The following is a 24,180-nucleotide window of genomic DNA, read 5'->3' on the forward strand; positions in this document are numbered from 1 at the left end:
AGTGTATGGTGTTTCCTGAAACATCCAAAAAGCAAAGCAAGAGAGCCTAGGGCACTTCCACTTATGGTCCTATAGCTTAAGGAAATTAAAATCAAAAAGACACAGCCACCCCAATGTTTGGGCCAGCTCTGTTTACAAGAACCTCTTTTACGGTACAAGTTCAATATCACAGAAAGCGAAAAATGGATAAAGAAGTTGTGGTACTTACGTACAATGCAATATCACTCAGCAATGAACTCTATGTCATCAGGCCCATAGCAGCATAATGAGTGGATTCAGGTACGATGATTCTAAGTGAAATAAGTCACACAGAAACAGAAACATCATAAGATATCACTAATACACGGAATGTAAACTTGGCTACACAGGAACTGAATTACAAAACAGAACAGGGTCTCAAATGTAGAAAAGCAACTTATGCTTGCTGAAGGGGAAAGGTGAGTTGGGGTGCTGCATAAAACCAGAGATTGAAATTAGCACAGATACCGTTCCATAAGCCAAATATGTAATAGACAACAGCTACTCCTTGCTCAACGAAGTGGACACAACACCCCATATTAAACACATAAGAATATATCTGACTAGTAAGAATCTTAAAACCTATGGATTTATATGTCTCTATAAGAGAATCAAGCCTGTGTACAGTGGCATAAACGCAGATAGGATTGGTGAGGTTTGGTGAGCAAATGCAGACCCTTTGAAGTCATATTGCATGGTACCCATTCCATGGGTCTCAACTCGCCAGGTTTAAGGGATTCTTCCTTCAGCTAAAACATGCATGTGGAACCCAGAGTATGATCTACCGTGTGATCGGAAAACGTGTTCAAATGTGTCTCAGTTTTCGTCCCCTGGTACTCGGGTGCAACATTCCAGACGCTTTACTAACACTCTCCCAACTTGGAGAGTCTGTGCCTTTAACCTCCTGTTTGACCCAGTTTGCAATTTCTGCGGAAAATGAACAGGAATAGGGAGAACGAATGAGAGACTAGCTGGAGGTGTCTGGACGGGCAAATTTAACTCTCATTTCCCACCAGGAAGAGGAATTAACCAAAGGCTCAGCGTGTCGTGCCGGAACCACGCTAGGGCCTGAAGCAATACTGTGGTGTTGCGGCCAGCTCACAAGAAAGCGAGTTGAAGAAAGGAGATCAGGGGCACTGTAATTCACAAACCTGCAGAGTTATAAATGACAGCTATCGTCCAAAAATATATTGAAGTAAGGCTGCCAAGAGGACTTGAAAGCGGGGCAGAATTGCAGGAAACCGATTTCAGGAGGTAGACTGGAATTGCATGTAAAGCATAGGAAAAGAGGCAGAACGTCCACAATGATGCACTTGGACAAAAAGAGCGTATGCGTTTTTTCCTGAATATATTCAGGAAAAAACGCATACGCACTTTTTGGCCAACCAAGCAAGCTTGCAAAGGAAATCTGCACTACAATGACGTCTCACTGCCCCCCGGTCAAAAGGGCCATCTGAAAAAAGTGTAAAATCCAGAAAGGCAGGACAGGCCATGGAGAACTGGGAGCCTTGTTATGCTGATGGGCTGGATGTAAATTGCCAACAGCCACTCTGGAGAAGTGTATGGTGTTTTCTGAAACATCTAAAAAACAATGCAACAGAGCCTAGGGCACTTCCACTTATGGTCCTATAGCTTACGGAAATTAAAATCAAAAAGACACAGCCACTGCAAAGTTTGGGACGGCTGTGTTTACAAGAACCTCGTTTACGGTACAAGTTCAATATCACAGAAAGCGAAAAATGGATAAAGAAGTTGTGGTACTTACGTACAATGCAATATCACTCAGCAATGAAATCTATGTCATCAGGCCCATAGCAGCATAATGAGTGCATTCAGGTACGATGATTCTAAGTGAAATAAGTCACACAGAAAAAGAAACATCATAAGATATCACTATTACACGGAATGTAAACGTGGATACACAGGAACTGAATTAAAAAACAGAACAGGGTCTCAAATGTAGAAAACCAACTTATGCTTGGTTAAGAGGAAAGGTGACTTGGGGTGCTGCATAAAACCAGAGATTGAAATTAGCACGGATACCGTTTCATAAGCCAAATATGTAATAGACAAGAGCTACTCCTTGCTCAACGAAGTGGACTCTGCACCCCATATTAAACGCCTAAGAATATACCTGACTAGTAAGAATCTTAAAACCTATGGATTTATATGTCTCCGAAAGAGAATCAAGCATGTGTACAGCGGCATAAACGCAGCAGTGATAGGATTGGTGAGGTTCGGTGAGCAAATGCAGACCCATTGAAGTCATATTGCATGGTACCCATTCCATGGGTCTCAACTCTCCAGGTTTAAGGGATTATTCCTTCAGCTAAAACATGCATGTGGAACCCAGAGTATGATGCACCGTGTGATCGGGAAACGTGTTCAAATGTCTCTCAGTTTTAATCCCCTGCTACTCGGGTGCAACATTCCAGACGCTTTATTAACACTCTCCCAACTTGGAGAGTCAGAGCCTTTAACCTCCTGTTTGGCCCAGTTTGCAATTTCTGCAGAAAATGAACAGGAATAGGGAGAACCAATGAGAGACTAGCTGGACGTGTTTGGACGGGCAAATTTAACTCTCATTTCACACCAGGAAGTGGAATTAACCAAAGGCTCAGCGTGCCATGCCGGAACCACACTAGGGCCTGAAGCAATCATGCCGTGTTGCGGCCACCTCACAACAAGCGAGTTGAAGAAAAGAGCTCAGGGGCACTGTAATTCACAAAACTGCAGAGTTATAAATGACAGCTATCGTCCAAAAATTTATTGAAGTAAGGCTGCCAAGAGGACTTGAAAGCGGGGCAGAATTGCAGGAAACCGATTTCAGGAGGTAGACTGGAATTGCATGTAAAGCATAGGAAAAGAGGCAGAACGTCCACAATGATGCACTTGGCCAAAAAGGGCGTATGCGTTTTTTCCTGAATGTATTCAGGAAAAAACGCATACGCACTTTTTGGCCAACCAAGCAAGCTTGCAAAGGAAATCTCCACTAAAATGAAGTCTCACTGCCAACCAGTCAAAAGGGTCATCTGAAAAAAGTTTAAAATCCAGAAAGGCAGGACAGGCCATGGAGAACTGGGAGCCTTGTTATGCTGAAGGGCGGGATGTAAGTTGCCAACAGCCACTCTGGAGAAGTGTATGGTGTTTCCTGAAACATCCAAAAAGCAAAGCAAGAGAGCCTAGGGCACTTCCACTTATGGTCCTATAGCTTAAGGAAATTAAAATCAAAAAGACACAGCCACCCCAATGTTTGGGCCAGCTCTGTTTACAAGAACCTCTTTTACGGTACAAGTTCAATATCACAGAAAGCGAAAAATGGATAAAGAAGTTGTGGTACTTACGTACAATGCAATATCACTCAGCAATGAACTCTATGTCATCAGGCCCATAGCAGCATAATGAGTGGATTCAGGTATGATGATTCTAAGTGAAATAAGTCACACAGAAACAGAAACATCATAAGATATCACTAATACACGGAATGTAAACTTGGCTACACAGGAACTGAATTACAAAACAGAACAGGGTCTCAAATGTAGAAAAGCAACTTATGCTTGCTGAAGGGGAAAGGTGAGTTGGGGTGCTGCATAAAACCAGAGATTGAAATTAGCACAGATACCGTTCCATAAGCCAAATATGTAATAGACAACAGCTACTCCTTGCTCAACGAAGTGGACACAACACCCCATATTAAACACATAAGAATATATCTGACTAGTAAGAATCTTAAAACCTATGGATTTATATGTCTCTATAAGAGAATCAAGCCTGTGTACAGTGGCATAAACGCAGATAGGATTGGTGAGGTTTGGTGAGCAAATGCAGATGCTTTGAAGTCATATTACATGGTACCCATTCCATGGGTCTCAACTCTCCAGGTTTAAGGGATTCTTCCTTCAGCTAAAACATGCATGTGGAACCCAGAGTATGATCCACCATTTGATCGGGAAACATGTTCATATGTGTCTCTGTTTTCGTCCCCTGGTACTCAGGTGCAACATTCCGGACGCTTTACTAACACTGTCCCCACTTGGAGAGTCAGTGCCTTTAACCTCCTGTTTGTCCAAGTTTGCAAATTCTGCAGAAAATGAACAGGAATAGGGAGAACCAATGAGAGACTAGCTGGAGGTGTCTGGACGAGCAAATTTAACTCTCATTTCCTACCAGGAAGTGGAATTAACCAAAGGCTCAGCTTGCCATTCAGGAACCACACTAAGGCCTGATGCAATCCTGCGGTGTTGCGGCCAGCTCACAAGAAAGTGAGTTGAAGAAAGGAGCTCAGGGGCACTGTAATTCACAAACCTGCAGAGTTATAAATGACAGCTTTCGTCCAAAAATATATTGAAGTAAGGCTGCCAAGAGGACTTGAAAGCGGGGCAGAATTGCAGGAAACCGATTTTAGGAGATAGACTGGAATTGCATGTAAAGCATAGGAAAAGAGGCAGAACGTCCACAATGATGCACTTGGCCAAACAGGGCGTATGAGTCTTTTCCTGAATATATTCAGGAAAAAACGCATACGCACTTTTTGGCCAACGAAGCAAGCTTGCAAAAGAAATCTGCACTACAATGAAGTCTCACTGCCCCCCGGTCAAAAGGGCCATCTGAAAAATGTGTAAAATCCAGAAAGGCAAGACAGGTCATGGAGAACTGGGAGCCTTGTTATGCTGATGGGCGGGATGTAAATTGCCAACAGCCACTCTGGAGAAGTGTATGGTGTTTCCTGAAACATCCAAAAACCAAAGCAACAGAGACTAGGACACTTCCACTTATGGTCCTATAGCTTAGGGAAATTAAAATCAAAAAGACACAGCCACCCCAAAGTTTGGGACGGCTCTGTTTACAAGAACCTCTTTTACGGTACAAGTTCAATATCACAGAAAGCGAAAAATGGATAAAGAATTTGCGGTACTTACGTACAATGCAATATCACTCAGCAATGAACTCTATGTCATCAGGCCCATAGCAGCATAATGAGTGGATTCAGGTACGATGATTCTAAGTGAAATAAGTCACACAGAAAAAGAAACATCATAAGATATCACTATTACACGGAATGTAAACGTGGCTACACAGGAACTGAATTAAAAAACAGAACAGGGTCTCAAATGTAGAAAAGCAACTTATCCTTGCTTAAGGGGAAAGGTGAGTTGGGGTGCTGCATAAAACCAGAGATTGAAATGAGCACAGATACCGTTCCATAAGCCAAATATGTAAGAGACAAGAGCTACTCCTTGCTCAACGAAGTGGACTCAACACCCCATATTAAACGCCTAAGAATATACCTGACTAGTAAGAATCTTAAAACCTATGGATTTATATGTCTCCGAAAGAGAATCAAGCATGTGTACAGCAGCATAAATGCAGCAGTGATAGTATTGGTGAGGTTCGGGGAGCAAATGCAGACCCTTTGAAGTCATAATGCATGGTACCCATTCCATGGGTGTCAAGTCTCCAGGTTTAAGGGATTCTTCCTTCAGCTAAAACGTGCATGTGGAACCCAGAGTATGATCCACCATGTGATCGGGAAACGTGTTCAAATGTGTCTCAGTTTTCGTCCCCTGGTACACGGGTGCAACATTCCAGACGCTTTACTAACACTCTCCCCTCTTGGAGAGTCAGTGCCTTTAACCTCCTGTTTGGCCCAGTTTGCAATTTCTGCGGAAAATGAACAGGAATAGGGAGAACCAACGAGAGACTAGCTGGAGGTGTCTAGATGGGCAAATTTAACTCTCATTTCCCACCAGAAAGAGGAATTAACCAAAGGCTCAGCGTGCCATGCTGCAACCACACTAGGGCCTGAGGCAATCCTGCGGTGTTGCGGCCAGCTCACAAGAAAGCGAGTTGAAGAAAGGAGCTCAGGGGCACTGTAATTCACAAACCTGCAGAGTTATAAATGACAGCTATCGTCCAAAAATATATTGAAGTAAGGCTACCAAGAGGATTTGAAAGCGGGGTAGAATTGCAGGCAACCGATTTCAGGAGGTAGACTGGAATTGCATGTAAAGCATAGGAAAAGAGGCAGAAAGTCCACAATGATGCACTTGGCCAAACAGGGAGTATGAGTTTTTTCCTGAATATATTCAGGAAAAAACTCATACTCCCTTTTTGGCCAACCAAGCAAGCTTGCAAAGGAAATCTGCACTACAATGAAGTCTCACTGCCCCCCGGTCAAAAGGGCCATCTGAAAAAAGTGTAAAATCCAGAAAGGCAGAACAGGCCATGGAGAACTGGGAGCCTTGTTATGCTGATGGGCGGGATGTAAATTGCCAACAGCCACTCTGGAGAAGTGTATGGTGTTTCCTGAAACATCCAAAAAACAAAGCAACAGAGCCTAGGGCACTTCCACTTATGGTCCTATAGCTTAGGAAAATTAAACTCAAAAAGACACAGCACCCCAAAGTTTGGGATGGCTCTGTTTACAAGAACCTCGTTTAGGGTACAAGTGCAATATCGCAGAAATCGAAAAATAGATAAAGAAGTTGTGGTACTTACGTACAATGCACTATCACTCAGCAATGAAATCTATGTCATCAGTCCTGTAGCAGCATAATGAGTGGATTCAGGTACGATGATTCTAAGTGAAATAAGTCACACAGAAAAAGAAACATCATAAAATATCACAAATACACGGAAAGTAAACTTGGCTACACAGGAACTGAATTACAAATCAGAACAGGCTCTCAAATGTAGAACACCAACTTATGCTTGCTTAAGGGGAAAGGTGAGTTGGGGTGCTGCATAAAACCAGAGATTGAAATTAGCACAGATACCGTTCCATAAGCCAAATATGTAATAGACAAGAGCTCCTCCTTGCTCAACGATTGGACTCAACACCCCATATTAAACGCCTAAGAATATACCTGACTAGTAAGAATCTTAAAACCTATGGATTTATATGTCTCTGAAAGAGAATCAAACGTATGTAAAGTGGCATAAGTGCAGCAGTGATAGGATTGGTGAGGTTCAGTGAGCAAATGCAGACCCTTTGAAGTCATATTGCATGGTACCCATTCCATGGGTCTCAACTCTCCAGGTTTAAGGGATTCTTCCTTCAGTTAAAACATGCATGTGGAACCCAGAGTATGATCCACCGTGTGATCGGGAAACGTGTTCAAATGTGTCTCAGTTTTCGTCCCCTGGTACACGGGTGCAACATTCCAGACGCTTTACTAACACTCTCCCCACTTGGAGAGTCAGTGCCTTTAACCTCCTGTTTGGCCCAGTTTGCAATTTCTGCGGAAAATGAACAGGAATAGGGAGAACCAATGAGATACTAGCTGGACGTTTCTGGACGGGCAAATTTAACTCTCATTTCCCCACCAGGAAGAGGAATTAACCAAAGGCTCAGCGTGCCATGCCGGAAGCACACTAGTGCCTGAAGCAATCCTGCGGTGATGCGGCCAACGCACAAGAAAGCGAGTTGAAGAAAGGAGCTCAGGGGCACTGTCATTCACAAACCTGCAGAGTTATAAATGACAGCTATCGTCCAAAAATATATTGAAGTAAGGCTGCCAAGAGGACTTGAAAGCGGGGCAGAATTGCAGGAAACCGATTTCAGGAGGTAGACTGGAATTGCATGTAAAGCATAGGAAAAGAGGCAGAACGTCCACAATGATGCACTTGGCCAAAAAGGGCATATGACTTTTTTCCTGAATATATTCAGGAAAAAAAGCATACGCCATTTTTGGCCAACCAAGCAAGCTTGCAAAGGAAATCTGCACTACAATGAAGTCTCACTGCCCCCTGGTCAAAAGGAGCATCTGAAAAAAGTGTAAAATCCAGAAAGGCAGGACAGGCCATGGAGAACTGGGAGCCTTGTTATGCTGATGGGTGGGAGGTAAATTGCCAACAGCCACTCTGGAGAAGTGTATGGTGTTTCCTGAAACATCTAAAAAACAAAGCAACAGAGCCTAGGGCACTTCCACTTATGGTCCTATAGCTTAGGGAAATTAAAATCAAAAAGACACAGCCACCCCAAAGTTTGGGACGGCTCTGTTTACAAGATCCTCGTTTACAGTACAAGTTCAATATCGCAGAAAGCGAAAAATGGATAAAGAAGTTGTGGTACTTACGTCCAATGCAATATCACTCAGCAATGAAATCTATGTCATCAGGCCCGTAGCAGCATAATGAGTGGATTCAGGTATGATGATTCTAAGTGAAATAAGTCACACAGAAAAAGAAACATCATAAGATATCACTAATACACGGAATGTAAACTTGGCTACACAGGAACTGAATTACAAAACAGAACAGGGTCTCAAATGTGGAAAAGCAACTTATGCTTGCTTAAGGGGAAAGGTGAGTTGGGCTGCTGCATAAAACCAGAGACTGAAATTAGCACAGATACTGTTTCATAAGCCAAATATGTAATAGACAAGAGCTACTCCTTGCTCAACGAAGTGGACTCAACACCCCATATTAAACGCCTAAGAATATACCTGACTAGTAAGAATCTTAAAACCTATGGATTTATATGTCTCCGAAAGAGAATCAAGCATGTGTACAGCGGCATAAACGCAGCAGTGATAGGATTGGTGAGGTTCGGTGAGCAATTGCAGACCCATTGAAGTCATATTGCATGGTACCCATTCCATGGGTCTCAACTCTCCAGGTTTAAGGTATTATTCCTTCAGCTAAAACATGCATGTGGAACCCAGAGTATGATGCACCGTCTGATCGGGAAACGTGTTCAAATATCTCTCAGTTTTAATCCCCTGCTACTCGGGTGCAACATTCCAGACGCTTTATTAACACTCTCCCAACTTGGAGAGTCAGAGCCTTTAACCTCCTGTTTGGCCCAGTTTGCAATTTCTGCGGAAAATGAACAGGAATAGGGAGAACCAAGGAGAGACTAGCTGGAGGTGTTTGGACGGGTAAATTTAACTCTCATTTCCCACCAGGAAGAGGAATTAACCAAAGGCTCAGCGTGCCATGCCGGAACCACACTAGGGCCTGAAGCAATCCTGTGTTGTTGCGGCCACCTCACAACAGAGGAAGTTGAAGAAAAGAGCTCAGGGGCACTGTAATTCACAAAACTGCAGAGTTATAAATGACAGCTATCGTCCAAAAATATACTGAAGTAAGGCTGCCAAGAGGACTTGAAAGTGGGGCAGAATTGCAGGAAACCGATTTCAGGAGATAGACTGGAATTGCATGTAAAGCATAGGAAAAGAGGCAGAACGTCCACAATGATGCACTTGTCCAAAAAGGGCGTATGCGTTTTTTCCTGAATATATTCAGGAAAAAACGCATACGCACTTTTTGGCCAACCAAGCAAGCTTGCAAAGGAAATCTCCACTACAATGAAGTCTCACTGCCACCCGGTCAAAAGGGTCATCTGAAAAAAGTGTAAAATCCAGAAAGGCAGGACAGGCCATGGAGAACTGGGAGCCTTGTTATGCTGATGGGCGGGGTGTAAATTGCCAACAGCCACTCTGGAGAAGTGTATGGTGTTTCCTGAAACATCCAAAAAGCAAAGCAACAGAGCCTAGGGCACTTCCACTTATGGTCCTATAGCTTAAGGAAATTAAAATCAAAAAGACACAGCCACCCCAATGTTTGGGCCAGCTCTGTTTACAAGAACCTCTTTTACGGTACAAGTTCAATATCACAGAAAGCGAAAAATGGATAAATAAGTTGTGCTACTTACGTACAATTCAATATCACTCACCAATGAAATCTATGTCATCAGGCCCGTAGCAGCATAATGAGTGAATTCAGGTACGATGATTCTAAGTGGAATACGTCACAGAGAAAAAGAAATATCATAAGGTATCACTAATACACGGAATGTAAACTTGGCTACACAGGAACTGAATTACAAAACAGAACAGGGTCTCAAATGTAGAAAAGCAACTTATGCTTGCTTAAGGGGAAAGGTGAGTTGCGGTGCTGCATAAAACCAGAGATTGAAATTAGCACAGATACCATTCCATAAGCCAAATATGTAATAGACAAGAGCTACTGCTTGCTCAAGGAAGTGGACTCAACACCCCATATTAAACGCCTAAGAATATACCTGACTAGTAAGAATCTTAAAACCTATGGATTTATATGTCTCCGAAAGAGAATCAAGCGTGTGTACAGCGGCATAAAGGCAGCAGTGATAGGATTGGTGAGGTTCGGTGAGCAAATGCAGACCCTTTGAAGTCATATTGCATGGTACCCATTCCATGGGTCTCAACTCTCCAGGTTTAAGGGATTCTTCCTTCAGCTAAAACATGCATGTGGAACCCAGAGTATGATCCACCGTGTGATCGGGAAACGTGTTCAAATGTGTCTCAGTTTTCGTCCCCTGGTACTCAGGTGCAACATTCCAGACGCTTTACTAACACTCTCCCCACTTGGAGAGTCAGTGCCTTTAACCTCCTGTTTGGCCCAGTTAGCAGTTTCTGCAGAAAATGGACAGGAATAGGGAGAACAACGAAAGACTAGCTGGAGGTGTCTGGACGGGCAAATATAACTCTCATTTCCCACCAGAAAGAGGAATTAACCAAAGGCACAGCGTGCCATGCCGGAACCACACTACGGCCTGAAGAAATCCTGCGGTGTTGCGGCCAGCTCACAAGAAAGCGAGTTGAAGAAAGGAGCTCAGGGGCACTGTAATTCACAAACCTGCAGAGTTATAAATGACAGCTATCGTCCAAAAATATATTGAAGTAAGGGTACCAAGAGGATTTGAAAGTGGGGTAGAATTGCAGGCAACCGATTTCAGGAGGTAGACTGGAATTGCATGTAAAGCATAGGAAAAGAGGCAGAAAGTCCACAATGATGCACTTGGCCAAAAAGGGAGTATGAGTTTTTTCCTGAATATATTCAGGAAAAAACTCATACTACTTTTTGGCCAACCAAGCAAGCTTGCAAAGGAAATCTGCACTACAATGAAGTCTCACTGCCCCCCGGTCAAAAGGGCCATCTGAAAAAAGTGTAAAATCCAGAAAGGCAGAACAGGCCATGGAGAACTGGGAGCCTTTTTATGCTGATGGGCGGGATGAAAATTGCCAACAGCCACTCTGGAGAAGTGTATGGTGTTTCCTGAAACATCCAAAAAACAAAGGAACAGAGCCTAGGGCACTTCCACTTTTGGTCCTATAGCTTAGGGAAATTAAAATCAAAAAGACACAGCCACCCCAAAGTTTGGGACGGCTCTGTTTACAAGAACCTCGTTTATGGTACAAGTTCAATATCACAGAAAGCGAAAAATGGATAAAGAAGTTGTGGTACTTACGTACAATGCAATATCACTCAGCAATGAAATCTATGTCATCAGGCCCGTAGCACCATAATGAGTGGATTCAGGTACGATGATTCTAAGTGAAATAAGTCACACAGAAAAAGAAACATCATAAGATATCACTAATACACGGAATGTAAACTTGGCTACACAGGAACTGAATTACAAAACAGAACAGGGTCTCAAATGCAGAAAACCAACTTATGCTTGCTTAAGGGGAAAGGTGAGTTGGGGTGCTGCATAAAACCAGAGATTGAAATGAGCACAGATTCCATTCCATAAGCCAAATATGTAATAGACAAGAGCTACTCCTTGCTCAACGAAGTGGACTCAACACCCCATATTAAACGCCTAAGAATATACCTGACTAGTAAGAATCTTAAAACCTATGGATTTATATGTCTCCGAAAGAGAATCAAACGTGTGTACAGTGGCATAAACGCAGCAGTGATAGAATTGGTGAGGTTCGGTGAGCAAATGCAGACCCTTTGAAGTCATATTGCATGGTACCCATTCCATGGGTATCAACTCTCCAGGTTTAAGGGATTCTTCCTTCAGCTAAAACATGCATGTGCAACCCAGAGTATGATCCACCATGTGATCGGGAAATGTGTTCAAATATGTCTCAGTTTTCGTCCCCTGGTACTCGGGTGCAACATTCCAGATGCTTTACTAACACTCTCCCCACTTGGAGAGTCAGTGCCTTTAACCTCCTGTTTGGCCCAGTTTGCAATTTCTGCGGAAAATGAACAGGAATATGGAGAACCAATGAGAGACAAGCGGGAGGTGTCTGGACGGGCAAATTTAACTCTCATTTCCCACCAGGAAGAGGAATTAACCAAAGGCTCAGCGTGCCGTGCCGGAACCACACTAGGGCCTGAAGCAATCCTGCAGTGTTGCGGCCAGCTCACAAGAAAGTAAGTTGAAGAAAGGAGCTCAGGGGCACTGTAATTCACAATCCTGCAGAGTTATAAATGACAGCTATCGTCCAAAAATATATTGAAGTAAGGCTGCCAAGAGGACTTGAAAGCGGGGCAGAATTGCAGGAAACTGATTTCAGGAGGTAGACTGGAATTGCATTTAAAGAATAGGAACAGAGGCAGAACGTCCACAATGATGCACTTGGCCAAAAAGGGCGTATGCTTTTTTTCCTGAATATATTCAGGAAAAAACGCATACGCCCTTTTTGGCCATCCAAGCAAGCTTGCAAAGGAAATCTGCACTACAATGAAGTCTCAGTGCCCCCCGGTCAAAAGGGCCATCTGAAAAAAGTGTAAAATCCAGAAAGGCAGGACAGGCCATGGAGAACTGGGAGCCTTGTTATGCTGATGGGCCGGATGTAAATTGCCAACAGCCTCTCTGGAGAAGTGTATGGTGTTTCCTGAAACATCTAAAAAAAAAAGCAAGAGAGCCTAGTGCACATCCACTTATGGTCCTATAGCTTAGGGAAATTAAAATCAAAAAGACACAGCCACCCAAATTTTGGGACGGCTCTGTTTACAAGAACCTGTTTTATGATACAAGTTCAATATCGCAGAAAGCAAAAAATGGATAAAGAAGTTGTGGTACTTACGTACAATTCAATATCACTCAGCAATGAAATCTATGTCATCAGGCCCGTAGCAGCATAATGAGTGGATTCAGGTACGATGATTCTAAGTGAAATAAGTCACATAGAATAAGAAACATCATAAGATATCAGTACTACACGGAATGTAAACTTGGCTACACAGGAACTGAATTACAAAACAGAACAGGGTCTCAAATGCAGAAAACCAACTTATGCTTGCTTAAGGGGAAAGGTGAGTTGGGGTGCTGCATAAAACCAGACATTGAAAGTAGCACAGATGCCGTTCCATAAGCCAAATATGTAATAGACAAGAGCTACTCCTTGCTCAACGAAGTGGACTCAACACCCCATATTAAACGCCTAAGAATATACCTGACTAGTAAGAATCTTAAAACCTATGGATTTATATGTCTCCAAAAGAGAATCCAGCATGTGCACAGTGGCATAAACGCAGCAGTGATAGGATTGGTGAGGTTCGGTGAGCAAATGCAGACCCTTTGAAGTCATATTGCATATTACCCATTCCATGGGTCTCAACTCTGCAGGTTTAAGGGATTCTTCCTTCACTAAAACATGCATGTGCAACCCAGAGTATAATCCACCGTGTGATCGGGAAACGTGTTCAAATGTGTCTCCGTTTTCGTCCCCTGGTACTCGGGTGCAACATTCCAGACGCTTTACTAACACTCTCCCCACTTGGAGAGTCAGTGCCTTTAACCTCCTGTTTGGCCCAGTTTGCAATTTCTGCGGAAAATAAACAGGAATAGGGAGAACCCATGAGAGACTAGCTGGAGGTGTCTGGACGGGCAAATTTAACTCTCATTTCCCACCAGGAAGAGGAATTAACCAAAGGCTCAGCGTGCCATGCTGAAACCACACTAGGGCCTGAAGCAAACCTGCGGTGTTGCTGCCAGCTAACAAGAAAGCGAGTTGAAGAAAGGAGTTCAGGGGCACTGTAATACACAAACCTGCAGAGTTATAAATGATAGCTATCGTCCAAAAATATATTGAAGTAAGGCTGCCAAGAGGACTTGAAAGCGGGGCAGAATTGCAGGAAACCGATTTCAGGAGGTAGACTGGAATTCCATGTAAAGCATAGGAAAAGAGGCAGAACGTCCACAATGATGCACTTGGCCAAAAAGGGCGTATGAGTTTTTTCCTGAATATATTCAGGAAAAAACGCATACACACTTTTTGGCCAACCAAACAAGCTTGCAATGGAAATCTGCACTACAATGAAGTCTCACTGCCCCCCGGTCAAAAGGGCCAGCTGAAAAAAGTGTAAAATCCAGAAAGGCAGGACAGGCCATGGAGAACTGGGAGCCTTGTTATGCTGATGGGCGGCATGTAAATTCCCAACAGCCACTCTGGAGAAGTGTATGGTGTTTCCTGAAACATCCAAAAAACAAAGGAACAGAGCCTAGGGCACTTCCACTTATGGTCCTATAGCTTAGGGAAATGAAAATCAAAAAGACACAGCCACCCCAAAGTTTGGGACGGCTCTGTTTACAAGAACCTCGTTTACGGTACAAGTTCAATATCACAGAAAGCGAAAAATGGATAAAGAAATTGTGGTACTTACGTACAATGCAATATCACTCAGCAATGAAATCTATGTCATCAGGCAAGTAGCACCATAATGAGTGGATTCAGGTACGATGATTCTAAGTGAAATAAGTCACACAGAAAAAGAAACATCATAAGATATCACTAATACACGGAATGTAATCCTGGCTACACAGGAACTGAATTACAAAACAGAACAGGGTCTCAAATGTAGAAAACCAACTTATGCTTGCTTAAGGGGAAAGGTGAGTTGAGGTGCTGCATAAAACCAGAGATTGAAATTAGCACACATACCTTTCCATAAGCCAAATATGTAACAGACAAGAGCTACTCCTTGCTCAACGAAGTGGACTCAACACCCCATATTAAACGCCTAACAATATACCTGACTAGTAAGAATCTTAAAACCTATGGATTTATATGTCTCCGAAAGAGAATCAAGCGTGTGTACAGTGGCATAAACGCAGCAGTGATAGAATTGGTGAGGTTCGGTGAGCAAATGCAGACCCTTTGAAGTCATATTGCATGGTACCCATTCCATGGGTCTCAACTCTCCAGGTTTAAGGGATTCTTCCTTCAGCTAAAACATGCATGTGGAACCCAGAGTATGATCCACCGTGTGATCGGGAAACGTGTTCAAATGTGTCTCAGTTTTGTCCCCTGGTACTCGGGTGCAAAATTCCAGACGCTTTACTAACACTCTCCCCACTTGGAGAGTCAGTGCCTTTAACCTCCTGTTTGGCCCTGTTTGCAATTTCTGCGGAAAATGAACAGGAATAGGAAGAACCCATGAGAGACTAGCTGGAGGTGTCTGGACGGGCAAATTTAACTCTCATTTCCCACCAGGAAGAGGAATTAACCAAAGGCTCAGCGTGCCATGCCGCAACCACACTAGGGCCTGAAGCAATCTTGCGGTGTTGCGGACAGCTCACAAGAAAGCGAGTTGAAGAAAGGAGCTCAGGGGCACTGCCATTCACAAACCTGCAGAGTTATAAATGACAGCTATCGTCCAAAAATATATTGAAGTAAGGCTGCCAAGAGGACTTGAAAGCGGGGCAGAATTGCAGGAAACCGATTTCAGGAGGTAGACTGGAATTGCAAGTAAAGCATAGGAAAAGAGGCAGAACGTCCACAATGATGCACTTGGCCAAAAAGGGCGTAGGAGTTTTTTCCTGAATATATTCAGGAAAAAACGCATACGCACTTTTTGGCTAACCAAGCAAGCTTGCAAAGGAAATCTGAACTACAATGAAGTCTCACTGCCCCCCAGTCAAAAGGGCCATCTGAAAAAAGTGTAAAATCCAGAAAGGCAGGACAGGCCATGGAGAACTGGGAGCCTTGTTATGCTGATGGGCGGGATGTAAATTGCCAACAGCCACTCTGGAGAAGTGTATGGTGTTTCCTGAAACATCCAAAAAACAAAGGAACAGAGCCTAGGGCACTTCAACTTATGGTCCTATAGCTTAGGGAAATTAAAATCAAAAAGACACAGCCACCCCAAAGTTTGGGACAGCTCTGTTTACAAGAACCTCGTTTACGGTACAAGTTCAATATCACAGAAAGCGAAAAATGGATAAAGAACTTGTGGTACTTACGTACAATTCAATATCACTCAGCAATGAAATCTATGTCATCAGGCCCGTAGCACCATAATGAGTGGATTCAGGTACGATGATTCTAAGTGAAATAAGTCACACAGAAAAAGAAACATCATAAGATATCACTAATACACGGAATGTAAACTTGGCTACACAGGAACTGAATTACAAAACAGAACAGGGTCTCAAATGCAGAAAACCAACTTATGCTTGCTTAAGGGGAAAGGTGAGTTGGGGTGCTGCATAAAACCAGAGATTGAAATGAGCACAGATTCCATTCCATAAGCCAAATATGTAATAGACAAGAGCTACTCCTTGCTCAACGAAGTGGACTCAACACCCCATATTAAACGCCTAAGAATATACCTGACTAGTAAGAATCTTAAAACCTATGGATTGATATGTCTCCAAAAGAGAATCAAGCGTGTGTGCAGCGGCATAAACGCAGCAGTGATAGAATTGGTGAGGTTCGGTGAGCAAATGCAGAACCTTTGAAGTCATATTGCATGGTACCCATTCCATGGGTCTCAACTCTCCAGGTTTAAGGGATTCTTCCTTCAGCTAAAACATGCATGTGCAACCCAGAGTATGATCCACCATGTGATCGGGAAATGTGTTCAAATGTGTCTCAGTTTTCGTCCCCTGGTACTCGGGTGCAACATTCCAGATGCTTTACTAACACTCTCCCCACTTGGAGAGTCAGTGCCTTTAACCTCCTGTTTGGCCCAGTATGCAATTTCTGCGGAAAATGAACAGGAATATGGAGAACCAATGAGAGACAAGCTGGAGGTGTCTGGACGGGCAAATTTAACTCTCATTTCCCACCAGGAAGAGGAATTAACCAAAGGCTCAGCGTGCCGTGCCGGAACCACACTAGGGCCTGAAGCAATCCTGCGGTGTTGCGGCCAGCTCACAAGAAAGCGAGTTGAAGAAAGGAGCTCAGGGGCACTGTCATTCACAATCCTGCAGAGTTATAAATGACACCTATCGTCCAAAAATATATTGAAGTAAGGCTGCCAAGAGGACTTGAAAGCGGGGCAGAATTGCAGGAAAACGATTTCAGGAGGTAGACTGGAATTGCATGTTAAGCATAGGAAAAGAGACAGAACGTCCACAATGATGCACTTGGCCAAAAAGGGCGTATGCGTTTTTTCCTGAATATATTCAGGAAAAAACGCATACGCCCTTTTTGGCCAACCAAGCAAGCTTGCAAAGAAATCTGCACTACAATGAAGTCTCACTGCTCCCGGGTCAAAACGGCCATCTGAAAAAAGTGTAAAATCCAGAAAGGCAGGACACGCCATGGAGAACTGGGAGCCTTGTTATGCTGATGGGCGGGATGTAAATTGCCAACAGCCACTCTGGAGAAGTGTATGGTGTTTCCTGAAACATCTAAAAAACAAAGCAACAGAGCCTAGGGCACTTCCACTTATGGTCCTATAGCTTAGGGAAATTAAAATCAAAAAGACACAGCCACCCCAAAGTTTGGGATGGCTCTGTTTACAAGAACCTCGTTTACGGTACAAGTTCAATATCACAGAAAGCGAAAAATTGATAAAGACGTTGTGGTACTTACGTACAATGCAATATCACTCAGCAATGAAATCTATGTCATCAGGCCCGTAGCAGCATAATGACTGGATTCACGTACGATGATTCTACGTGAAATAAGTCACACAGAAAAAGAAACATCATAAGATATCACTAATACACGGAATGTAAACTTGGCTACACATGAACTAAATTATAAAACAGAACAGGTTCTCAAATGTAGACAACCAACTTATGCTTGCTTAAGGGAAATGGTGAGTTGGGATGCTGCATAAAACCAGAGATTGAAATTAGCACAGATACCGTTCCATAAGCCAAATATGTAATAGACAAGAGCTACTCCTTGCTCAATGAAGTGGACACAACACCCCATATTAAACGCCTAAGAATATACCTGACTAGTAAGAATCTTAAAACCTATGGATTTATATGTCTCCGAAAGAGAATCAAGCGTGTGTACAGCGGCATAAAGGCAGCAGTGATAGGATTGGTGAGGTTCGGTGAGCAAATGCAGACCCTTTGAAGTCATATTGCATGGTACCCATTCCATGGGTCTCAACTCTCCAGGTTTAAGGGATTCTTCCTTCAGCTAAAACATGCATGTGGAACCCAGAGTATGATCCACCATGTTATCGGGAAACGTGTTCAAATATGTCTCAGTTTTCACCCCCTGGTACTCGGGTGCAATGTTCCACACGCAGTACTAACACTCTCTCCACTTGGAGAGTCAGGGCCTTTAACCTCCTGTTTGGAACAGTTTGTAATTTCTGCGTAAGATGAACAGGAATAGGGAGAACCAATGAGAGACTAGCTGGAGGTGTCTGGACGGGCAAATTTAACTCTCATTTCCCAGCAGGAAGAGGAATTAACCAAAGGCTCAGCATGCCGTGCCCGAACCACACTAGGGCCTGAAGCAATACTGCGGTGTTGCGGCCAGCTCACAAGGAAGCGAGTTGAAGAAAGGAGCTCAGGGGCACTGTCATTCACAAACCTGCAGAGTTATAAATGACAGCTATCGTCCAAAAATATATTGAAGTAAGGCTGCCAAGAGGACTTGAATGCGGGGCAGAATTGCAGGAAACCGATTTCAGGAGGTAGACTGGAATTGCATGTAAAGCATAGGAAAAGAGGCAGAACGTCCACAATGATGCACTTGGCCAAAAAGTGCGTATGCGTTTTTGCCTGAATATATTCAGGAAAAAACGCATACGCCCTTTTTCGCAAACCAAGCAAGGTTGCAAAGGAAATCTGCGCTACAATGTAGTCTCACTGCACCCCGGTCAAAAGGGCCATCTGAAAAAAGTGTAAAATCCAGAAAGGCAGGACAGGCCATGGAGAACTGGGAGCCTTGTTATGCTGATGGGCGGGATGTAAATCGCCAACAGCCACTCTGGAGAAGTGTATGGTGTTTCCTGAAACATCTAAAAATCAAAGCAACAGAGCCTAGGGCACTTCCACTTTTGGTCCTATAGCTTAGGGAAATTAAAATCAAAAAGACACAGCCACCCCAATGTTTGGGACAGCTCTGTTTACAAGAACCTCATTTACGGTACAAGTTCAATATCACAGAAAGCGAAAAATGGATAAAGAAGTTGTGGTACTTATGTACAATGCAATATCACTCAGCAATGAAATCAATGTCATCAGGCCTGTAGCAGCATAATGAGTGGATTCAGGTACGATGATTCTAAGTGAAATAAGTCACACAGAAAAAGAAACATCATAAGATATCACTACTAAATGGAATGTAACCTTGGCTACACAGGAACTGAATTACAAAACAGAACAGGGTCTCAAATGTACAAAACCAACTTATGCTTGCTTAAGGGGAAAGGTGAGTTGGGGTGCTGCATAAAACCAGAGATTGAAATTAGCAAAGATACCATTCCATAAGCCAAATATGTAATAGAAAAGAGCTACTCCTGGCTCAACGAAGTGGACTCAACACCCAATATTAAACGCCTAAGAATATACCTGACTGGTAAGAATCTTAATACCTATGGATTGATATGTCTCCGAAAGAGAATCAAGCGTGTGTACAGCGGCATAAACACAGCAGTGATAGGATTGGTGAGGTTCGGTGAGCAAATGCAGACCCATGAAGTCATATTGCATGGTACTCATTCCATGGGTCTCAACTCTCCAGGTTTAATTATTCTTCCTTCAGCTAAAACATGCATGTGGAACCCAGAGTATGATCTACCGTGTTATCGGTAAACGTGTTCAAATGTGTCTCAGTTTTCATCCCCTGGTACTCGGGTGCAACATTCCAGACGCTTTACTAACACTCTCCCCACTTGGAGAGTCAGTGCCTTTAACCTCCTGTTTGGCCCAGTTTGCAATTTCTGTGGAAAATGAACAGGAATAGGGAGAACCAATGAGAGACTAGCTGGAGGTGTCTGGACTGGCAAATTTAACTCTCATTTCCCACCAGGAAGAGGAATGAACCAAAGGCTCAGCGTGCCATGCCGGAACCACACTAGGGCCTGAAGCAATCCTGCGGTGTTGCGGCCAGCTCACAAGAAAGCGAGTTGAAGAAAGGAGCTCAGGGGCAGTGTCATTCACAAACCTGCAGAGTTATAAATGACAGCTATCGTCCAAAAATATATTGACATAAGGCTGCCAAGAGGACTTGAAAGCGGGGCAGAATTGCAGGAAACCGATTTTAGGAGGAAGACTGGAATTGCATGTAAAGCATAGGAAAAGAGGCAGAACGTCCACAATGATGCACTTGGCCAAAAAGGGTGTATGCGTTCTTTCCTGAATATATTCAGGAAAAAACGCATATGCCCTCTTTGGCCAACAAAGCAAGCTTGCAAAGGAAATCTGCACTACAATGAAGTCTCACTTCCCCCTGGTCAAAAGGGCCATCTGAAAAAAGTGTAAAATCCAGAAAGGCAGGACAGGCCATGGAGAACAGGGAGCCTTGTTATGCTGATGGGCGGGATGTAAATTGCCAACAGCCACTCTGGGGAAGTGTATGGTGTTTCCTGAAACATCTAAAAAACAAAGCAACAGAGCCTAGGGCACTTCCACTTATGGTCCTATAGCTTATGGAAATTAAAATCAAAAAGACACAGCCACCCCAAAGTTTGGGACAGCTCTGTTTACAAGAACCTCGTTTACGGTAGAAGTTCAATATCACAGAAAGCGAAAAATGAATAAAGAAGTTGTGGTACTTACGTACAATGCAATATCACTCAGCAATGAAATCTATATCATCAGGCCCGTAGCAGCATAATGAGTGGATTCAGGTACGATGATTCTAAGTGAAATAAGTCACACAGAAAAAGAAACATCATAAGATATCACTACTACACGGAATGTAAACTTGGCTACACAGGAACTGAATTACAAAACAGAACAGGGTGTCAAATGGAGAAAACCAACTTATGCTTGCTTAAGGGGAAAGGTGAGTTGGGGTGCTGCATAAAACCAGAGATTGAAATGAGCACAGATACCGTTCCATAATTCAAATATTTAATAGACAAGAGCAACTCCTGGCTCAATGAAGTGGACTCAAACCCCCATATTAAACGCCTAAGAATATACCTGACTAGTAAGAAACTTAAAACCTATGGATTCATATGTCTCCGAAAGAGAATCAAGCGTGTGTACAGCGGCATAAACGCAGCAGTGATAGGATTGGTGAGGTTCGGTGAGCAAATGCAGCCACATGAAGTCATATTGCATGGTACTCATTCCATGGGTCTCAACTCTCCAGGTTTAAGTATTCTTCCTTCAGCTAAAACATGCATGTGGAACCCACAGTATGATCTACCGTTTTATCGGGAAACGTGTTCAAATGTGTCTCAGTTTTCGTCCCCTCGTACTCGGGTTCAACATTCCAGACGCTTTACTAACACTCTCCCCACTTGGAGAGTCAGTGCCTTTAACCTCCTGTTTGGCCCAGTTTGCAATTTCTGCGGAAAATGAACAGGAATAGGGAGAACCAATGAGAGACTAGCTGGAGGTGTCTGGACGGGCAAATTTAACTCTCATTTCCCACCAGGAAGAGGAATTAACCAAAGGCTCAGCATGCCATGCCGGAACCACACTAGGGCCTGAAGCAATCCTGCGGTGTTGCGGCCAGCTCACAAGAAAGCGAGTTGAAGAAAGGAGCTCAGGGGCACTGTCATTCACAAACCTGCAGAGTTATAAATGACAACTATCGTCCAAAAATATATTGAAGTAAGGCTGCCAAGAGGACTTGAAAGCGGGGCAGAATTGCAGGAAAACGATTTCAGGAGGTAGACTGGAATTGCATGTAAAGCAAAGGAAAAGAGGCAGAACGTCCACAATGATGCACTTGGCCAAAAAGGGCGTATGCGTTTTTTCCTGAATATATTCAGGAAAAAACGCATACGCCCTTTTTGGCGAACCCAGCAAGCTTGCAAAGGAAATCTGCACTACAATGAAGTCTCACTGCCCCCCGGTCAAAAGGGCCATCTAGAAAAAGTGTAAAATCCAGAAAGGCAGGACAGGCCATGGAGAACTGGGAGCCTTGTTATGCTGATGGGCGCGATGTAAATTGCCAACAGCCACTCTGGAGAAGTGTATGGTGTTTCCTGAAACATCTAAAAAACAAAGCAACAGAGCCTAGGGCACTTCCACTTATGGTCCTATAGCTTAGGGAAATTAAAATCAAAAAGACACAGAAACCGAAAAATTTGGAGTGGCTCTGTTTACAAGAACCTCGTTTACGGTACAAGTTCAATATCCCAGAAAGCGAAAAATGGATAAAGACATTGTGGTACTTACGTACAATGTAATATCATTCAGCAATGAAATCTACGTCATCAGGCCCGTAACAGCATAATGAGTGGATACAGGTACGATGATACTAAGTGAAATAAGTCACACAGAAAAAGAAACATCATAAGATATCACTAGTACACGGAATGTAAACTTGGCGACACAGGAACTGAATTACAAAACAGAACAGGGTCTCAAATGTAGAAAACCAACTTATGCTTGCTTAAGGGGAAAGGTGAGTTGGGGTGCTGCATAAAACCAGACATTGAAATTAGCACAGACACCGTTCCATAAGCCAAATATGTAATAGACAAGAGCTACTCCTTGCTCAATGAAGTGGACTCAACACCCCATATTAAACGCCTAAGAATATACCTGACTAGTAAGAATCTTAAAACTTATGGATTTCTGTGTCTCCGAAAGAGAATCAAGCGTGTGTATAGTGGCATAATCGCAGCAGTAATAGGATTGGTGAAGTTCGGTGAGCAAATGCAGACCCTTTGAAGTCATATTGCATGGTACCCATTCCATGGGTCTCAACTCTCCAGGTTTAAGGGATTCTTCCTTCAACTAAAACATGCATGTGGAACCCAGAGTATGATCCAATGTGTGATCAAAAAACGTGTTCAAATGTGTCTCAGTTTTCGTCCCCTGGAACTCAGGTGCAACATTCCAGACGCTTTACTAACACTCTCCCCACTTGGAGAGTCAGGGTCTTTAACCTCCTGTTTGGCCCAGTTTGCAATTTCTGCGGAAAATGAACAGGAATAGGGAGTACCAATGAGACACTGGCTGGAGGGGTCTGGACGGGCAAATATAACTCTCATTTCCCACCAGGAATAGGAATTAACCAAAGGCTCAGCGTGCCGTGCCAGAACCACACTAGGGCCTGAAGCAATCTTGCGGTTTTGCGGACACCTCACAAGAAAGCGAGTTGAAGAAAGGAGCTCAGGGGCACTGTCATTCACAAACCTGCAGAGTTATAAATGACAGCTATCGTCCAAAAATATATTGAAGTAAGGCTGCCAAGAGGACTTGAAAGTGGGGCAGAATTGCAGGAAACCGATTTCAGGAGGTAGACTGGAATTGCATGTAAAGCATAGGAAAAGAGGCAGAACGTCCACAATGATGCACTTGGCCAAAAAGGGCGTATGCGTTTTTTCCTCAATATATTCAGGAAAAAACGCATACGCCCGTTTTGCCAACCAAGCAAGCTTGCAAAGGAAATCTGCACTAATTTGATGTCTCACTGCCCGCCGATCAAAAGGGCCATCTGAAAAAAGTGTAAAATCCAGAAAGGCAGTACAGGCCATGCAGAACTGGGAGCCTTGTTATGCTGATGGGTGGGATGTAAATTGCCAACAGCCACTCTGGAGAAGTGTATGGTGTTTCCTGAAACATCGAAAAAACAAAACAACAGTGCCTAAGGCACTTCCACTTATGGTCCTATAGCTTAGGGAAATTAAAATCAAAAAGACACAGCCACCCAAAAGTTTGGGACGGCTCTGTTTACAAGAACCTCGTTTACGGTACAAGTGCAATATCGCAGAAAGCGAAATATGGATAAAGAAGTTGTGGTACTTACGTACAATGCAATATCACTCAGCAATGAAATCTATGTCATCAGGCCCGTAGCAGCATAATGAGTGGATTCAGGTATGATGATTCTAAGTGAAATAAGTCACACAGAAAAACAAACATCATAAGATATCACTACTACACGGAATGTAAACTTGGCTACACAGGAACTGAATTACAAAACAGAACAGGGTCTCAAATGTAGAAAACCAACTTAAGCTTGCTTAAGGGGAAAGGTGAGTTGGGGCTGCATAAAACCAGAGACTGAAATTAGCACAGATACCGTTCCATAAGCCAAATAT

Source organism: Orcinus orca, chromosome 2 (assembly GCF_937001465.1).
Source record: "Orcinus orca chromosome 2, mOrcOrc1.1, whole genome shotgun sequence".
Taxonomy (NCBI): domain Eukaryota; kingdom Metazoa; phylum Chordata; class Mammalia; order Artiodactyla; family Delphinidae; genus Orcinus; species Orcinus orca.